Genomic DNA, 6,585 nt, shown 5'->3' with positions numbered 1-6,585 from the left:
GCCACACAGCAGGGGGGTCACCTCTCAAAGTGCCAACGCCGGTGCTCTCCACAGGACTCCCCCAGCTCCCTCCTGGGCCTCTGAGGTGGCACCTAAGAGATGTACAGAGATGGGGACACATAGAGAGACACAGAGGTAAGGGGACAGAAAGAAAGAGACAGAGATATGGAGATACCAGCTTGTGTGAGAGAGGGAGAGGCCCCCAGGAGAGCTGGGGCCAGCGTGTCCAGACAAGCCGGGTCCTGGAGGCCTGGTTTTGGAGGTCAGACCCGCCAAGGGAGGCTCCACTGCAGCCTGCGGCATTCTGGGGCGTGCAGGGGCTACCAGGACCCCAGCCCTGCTGGTGTTCAGTTCCCACCCCCACCCCCACCACACCTCCAGCCCCGGGTCTGGTGTCTGGTGGAAATGGCCCCAGCCCACTTGCCTGCCATCTACTCTGTTCCACCACAGTCTCAGACAAGCCCCCAGACTCACTCTTTCAAAACCCACCCTCCTTCCTTTGCCCCTCCACCTGGAAAGCCCCCTCTCCTAACTCTCCCTGTCTGCCTCTTATCATCACCCCCAAAGCCCAGATCAAGTGTCTCCTCTGCCATGAAGCCTTCTCTGAACTATCCCCCTTCCCAATCAGGCAGCGCACCCCCTCTGGGCTGTTGGCAACTGTCACAGACTAGGCTGGTGTGGACCTCCATCACAGCGTGGTCACACCACCCGCCCTATCATTTGACACCCTTTGCCTGTGTCCCACACTCCTCTGGCATTGGTGTCACTGGTCCAGCCCCGATAACCATGCCTGTGCGTCTCCGTCACAGCACCTCCCACGCAGGGCCTGGGCTCATGGCAGTCACCCCGCCAGCACTTGGGCTGGGTCTCCCTTCCCTATCACACACTGCCCAATTCGATGGGAATCACAGAGCTTAGCCTCTGCCTGCGTTGACCCTGGCTGTGACCCAGAGTCTCTTCTTTCTGTCCCTGTAGACACCCCCACACTTGATTGAGCATATCCCATCTTGGTCTCCCGGCCCAGCCATGAGCCTGGCTTAGCCAAGGTTGGCTTGCACTGAATGTTATCTATTCCTGCCCCACAAAAGGGGAACTACGCCCGTGAGTCTCCAGCACGGATTTCTCTCTCTCTTTCCCCGTGGTTCCGGGTCTGCGTGACTGGGCTTTTGTTGCGGCTATCAGCCACATCATCACAGCGTTTCCCGGAATCCTGCGTTGGTGGGGGCTGTGGGTCAGCTCTGGGAGAGGACTCAGGCTTCCTCCACTCCCTTGTCTTCAGCCCCACCTTTGTTGACTCATGCTCAAGCCATTTTGTGGGGTTGTTTGCTGCTCAAAAAAGGTATTCGGTGTAAAATTTTTTTAATTCCGAAAATACAAAGAAAATGGTAAAAGTCATCTGTGATGACACCACCAGGAAATAATCATTGTTACCGTTTTGGTACATTTTCTTCCAGTATTTTCTCTAGATGAAAAGAAAATGTAATAAAAAATAAAAGAAACTGTTTCCCTTTTTCACTTTTTCCATTGATTTCTCTATATTGTTTTGTGACGGCTACCTGGTGGCCCACAATTTATTTAATAAATCCCCTGTTACTGGACATTTAAGCTGGCCCCGCTTTAGTGTTATTACAGGTAATGCTGCCATGAGGATCCTAACAGCTCATTTTGCCTGCACCACTGGGCAGTTCCCTTGGGCGGAATCTACACATACCCTGCGTCAGTGGGTATGAGCTGCCCTAAGAACAAATTCGTCCTCAGGAGCAGGGCAGTCCTCGCTGCACATTTATTGGGCTCCCTCCACTATAACCGAAGGTTATCAGAGTCAGCCTGACCCACAGCGTCGTGGAGCCCAACATCTTTATCTTACAGCTGGGGAAACTGAGGCCCAGAAATAAGAACTGACTTGTCCAAAGGCATTGGCAAACTCCGTGTTGTCTAGAGATTTTTTCCTCACCCTGTTGTCTCTTTGATATTTTGCAAAGGAATCCAAAATCTTCAACAAGGATGCAGGTGGGATGCAGCAAGGAGCTAGCGTCTATACTGCTCGTGGCAGACATTGCTAATTGATCATCACGTGCTCTTCTGCTTGTCCAGACACTTGAGCACTTCTCCAGCAGCCGTTACCAAGCACCTGGAATTGGCACAGGAGGTGAAGTGTTTCTGCCATTCTGGCGGCATCTTTGGTGCCAACAAAGAGCCTTTTTCAATTGAGGACCTGAGCACACTCAGGAGTGGCTTCCTTCTTGCCGTCTGAGACAGTAACGGTCTGCGAGCCCTCCTGATTTCTATCTGTCTGACCCTGCCACGTCCTCAGACACCCTTTCTGGTTTTCCGCAGGATCAAAGACTTCCCAGGAGAGGATGATCCTCTTCCCGGCTGGAGGTGATGAGACAGAGGGGGAGAGCGCGGGCTCCAGAGTCAGACAGAACCGGGTCCGAATCTTGGTTCCACATTTTATGGCTCTGGGACCCTGGACAAGTCACTTCGCTTCTTCAAGAACCTTTCTCATCTGGAAGATGGGGGTGATACTCCTGTTTTTTCCTCTCTGGGCCTCAGTTTAGATGGTCTTTTCCACTCTGCCACTTTGCTGTGTCGGAGTGCCCAGCTTTGATTTAACGTCAGACTCTCTCCCCGCCCCAATGGAGGCTTCTGTGGGCCATCCAGGGACAGAGCACAGCAGGAAGGAGAGAAAAGGACAGAAGTTTCCCCTGACTGACACTACTGTAAGATGGCTCCCTGCTCCCTGGGGAGCCAAACAATGTTTAGAGCTGAGTCTTGTGGGCACCTTCACAGAGATATTCTCAAACCTCCCTGCCAGGCCTCTCAAGCTGCAACCCCAGATGAGGGCAGAGCTTCTCCAATGGCTGATTGCCCTGCGTGCCACCCCCTGGTTCTCTGGCACCCTTTCCTCATCTGCCCAGGGGATGATACTGGGAAGGACGTAAACCAGCCCCAGATTGATCCCTCTCCTGCAGTGTCCACACCAGGCCCTTGGAAAACACACACACACAAGCTTTGACCCTGTCCAGAGGGAGCAGAGAGCAACAATTTTCCGCTCACAGAAGCCGCTCTGCCCACCATGACTTCAGCTCATCAGCCTGCTTCTCTCAGGCAAGAGAGAGAATCCAATCCATTCCGTGTCCCAACTCCAGGGGACATAACTCCCAACCCCCTAAATGGTCCCCAGAAAGCCCCCTCCCTCCAGGCCTGCACTTGGGGCAGACACCCCCTGCTCTCCTCGCCAGGAGAGTGGAGGAGGGACCGCAGCTGTCTCCTAAGAAATATCTTCACAGGACTTCCTTTGCCCTCTTCACCCTTTTATCGCCTCAGTCTGGGTCAGGAGCCCCCACATGAGGGACCCAAGAGCTACGCAATCAGATCCTGGCCACCTGCTTGCACTGTCTGGCCCCTCTTCTTGGCACATAGCATCTGTGGAATTTTGGTGCCTCAGACAACACTTGAGTTTTCAGATTCGAGTTAAGTGCTAGTGAAGACACCCATCAGTGGGCGGTGAGAGAGAAGAGCCCTGTTTTAGACAGGATGGCCGGGAAGGCCTCGCCAAGGAAGGGACACTGAAGCTGAGACTTGGTGAATGAGAAGGAGCCAGCCGGGGGAAGAGCTGGGAGAAGAGCACTCCTGGGAGAAGACTCAGCACATGCAAAGGCCCTGAGGTAGGAATGAGAGGAGAGAGGGGCACAGTGGTGAGAGATGAGGGCTGAGAGGTGGACAGCAGCCAACCATGTGGGGCCTCATAGAGTGTGGATTTTCATGCAAGAGCTGCAGAGGCCTTTGGAGGGTTTTAATAAGCAGGAGAGTGACAAGATCTGAGCAATGTTTTCAAAAGTTAACTCAGGCTGTTGGGTGGAGATTGGATTTTGGTAGAGGGGACTAAGAGTGGAAAGAAGGAGACCAGAGAGGAGACTGGAATGAGTAAGTGAGTGAATGAACAGTGAATGCGTACATGGATGGATGGGTGGATGGGTGGGTGGGTGGGTGGGTGGATGGATGGGTGGGTGGATGGATAAAATGGACATCCCTCAAGACAGAGGGGATCTGAGCCCCAAGAGAGTCAATAGTTAGTGCTTTGGGGGCTCCCAGGAGGGCAAGAGGACCTTAGGGCCAGAGTGGGCAGTGATCAGGCAGCTTTATGCAGATCCTGCCTTCCAAATTGGGCCTTGAAGGTCAATGATGTTAGTATTTCAATAATGATAGTAGCATTTATCATTTACTAGATTCTCTGATATTCCGAGCATTTCATATTGTCTTATGTGACCCTCAAAACAGTCCCGTGCCAGCTGAGCAAACAGAGGCTCCCCGAGAGAAAGCAGTGTGCCCACCGCCGCACACCCTACGCGCCCAGAGCAGGGGCTGCACCTCGCCTGCTGGACCCCAGACGCTGCCCCGCCCTGCTGCCCACACAGGCAGGATGGAGCTTTCAGGGGGTGGGCGAGGCACTCCAGGAAGAGGACACAGTGCAGGCAAAGGCCTGGAGCTGGACAGGGGTGCGGCCAGGACAAAGAGGCCCGGAGCAGTCGGGGGGGCTGAGCGGCATGGAGGGCAGGGCCATGGTGACCCGTGGTTCTGCGGTGGGCCGGGCCTGTGGAGGCGCAGTCATGCGTGCCGACCCCAGGCGGTGTGTCGGGGCCAAGGGGAGGAAGCAGGAGCTGATGCGGGTCAAGGCCCTGGCACTGGGCTCAGGCCTGCCACAGAGGGGCATTGTCCCTGGGCATCAGGCGTGGCCGGCTGGAGAGCCCAGGAGGGGTGTTTGCCTCTCTGGAGATGTGCCCAGGGTCTGGCAGGGTCCCTCCTGGAGGCCTCTCTGGCTCCCAGGGCGTCTCACTGTTAGGTGTTCGGGGCCTTTGGCGCATCTGCAAACATGGCAGTGGGGCAGATGCTCCTGCCTTGTTCCCTCAACAACTCCAGGAAGGGGAGATCAGCCAGGGCCTGGCCACATGCTGTGTGGCCCCACGGCACTCACTGCCCCTCTGTTGTGCCCCCACACATGGAGACAAGATTCAGCAATGGCCCTCCCAGCTCCAAACCACAATCCTGGCTTCTAGACTGAGGTCGGGCAGCAAGGATGCTTCCCCAGATTGTGCCAAAAGGCCATGTTTGGTCCCACCCCCCAACACTCACCCAGAGTCACTGAGGAAGGACAGCATGGTGGTACAGAGCGTGTGGTCTGGACTAGACAGTTGGGCTCAAGTCCCAGCTCTGGCACCCCTGGCCATGGGACCTACAGCCAGTCACTCACCTCTCTGACCTCAGGCACCCTCAGCAAACCCAGGGCTGCTGACTCGCCTCTGGGTGACTGTGCAGGCTAAGGGAGCCGAGTCCTGCACCCAGGCGGTGGGTGATAGGGGTGCTGTGGGCTGTCCATTTGTCCCCTTGGTTCACGGTCCTGCCTCATTATTCACTCACTCCACAAATATTCACTGAGAGTCCTGAAGACACAGGCAAGGCAGAGTAGATGCCAATTGCCGTCGAATGAATGAATAAAAGCACATGCTAGGGCCGGCCCCGTGGCTTAGCGGTTAGGTGCGCGCGCTCCGCTACTGGCGGCCCGGGTTCGGATCCCGGGCGCTCACCGACGCACGGCTTCTCCGGCCATGCTGAGGCCGTGTCCCACATAGAGCAACTAGAAGCATGTGCAGTTATGACACACAACTACCTACTGGGGCTTTGGGGGGAAAATAAATAAATAAAAATAAATAAATAAATAAATAAAAAATTTAAAAAAAAGCCCATGCTGAGTGCTGTGTGAGCACCGCAGCTGCCTGTGGGGGAGTGCCACTGTGATCCCCATTTTACAGATGAGGACACTGAGGCCCAGAGAGGGGCAGTACCTTGCCCACAGTTACACAGCAAAGAAGAGGCAAAAATGGGGTTCAATCTATTCTCTTGAGTGAATTAGTTACTGGAGTTGTGCATTTCTAAGTCCTCAGATGTATTTAGGAATAAGGGATGGGCAAGGCTATTCCTGCCTTCCTCCAAGTTGATTATTTGGACTAAACTAAGATCTTAACCTCTCTACAAAGGCTCATCTGTTATATGCAATAATAAAGCAACAATCGCTCCCGTTTATTGAGTACTTACTCCGTGCCAAGACCTACACTCCAGGCCATATCCACTGTGTTCCTCTCAGCTCCTTAGGAGGTAGGTGCAACCATGATTCCCATTTCACAGATGAAAACTGGAGTCAGAGAGGTTAGGGAATGAGCCCCAAGTCACACAGCATGGAAATGGTGGAGCCAGGACTCGAACCCACCAAGGACGCCTCTGTGCCCACCGAGCTGTGGAGTCGTCCCTAGATGGGTTTTGAAGTCAGAGTTCTTGTTTGAATCCTGGCTCTGCCACTGGCTGACTGTGTGAGGCGGATTCCTCCCACAAAGTTCGGGTAACAATGCCGACCCAGGTGGGAATGAGGCTCCACCGATGTGACTGACGTAAAGCCCGGGGAGGCACCTGCCACATCACAGGTGTTAATGCATTGTCCCTGCTACTGTTCTCATCATTGTCCCTATGGGAGTGGCTGCCCAGGAGGCAGGGAGCCCCTTGTACGGGCCTCACCGTGCCGGGTCCAGC

This window comes from Ceratotherium simum, chromosome 21 (assembly GCF_057802395.1).
Source record: "Ceratotherium simum simum isolate JZ-2026a chromosome 21, ASM5780239v1, whole genome shotgun sequence".
Classification (NCBI taxonomy): Eukaryota; Metazoa; Chordata; class Mammalia; order Perissodactyla; family Rhinocerotidae; genus Ceratotherium; species Ceratotherium simum.
Note: the sequence above shows the minus strand (reverse complement) of the source record.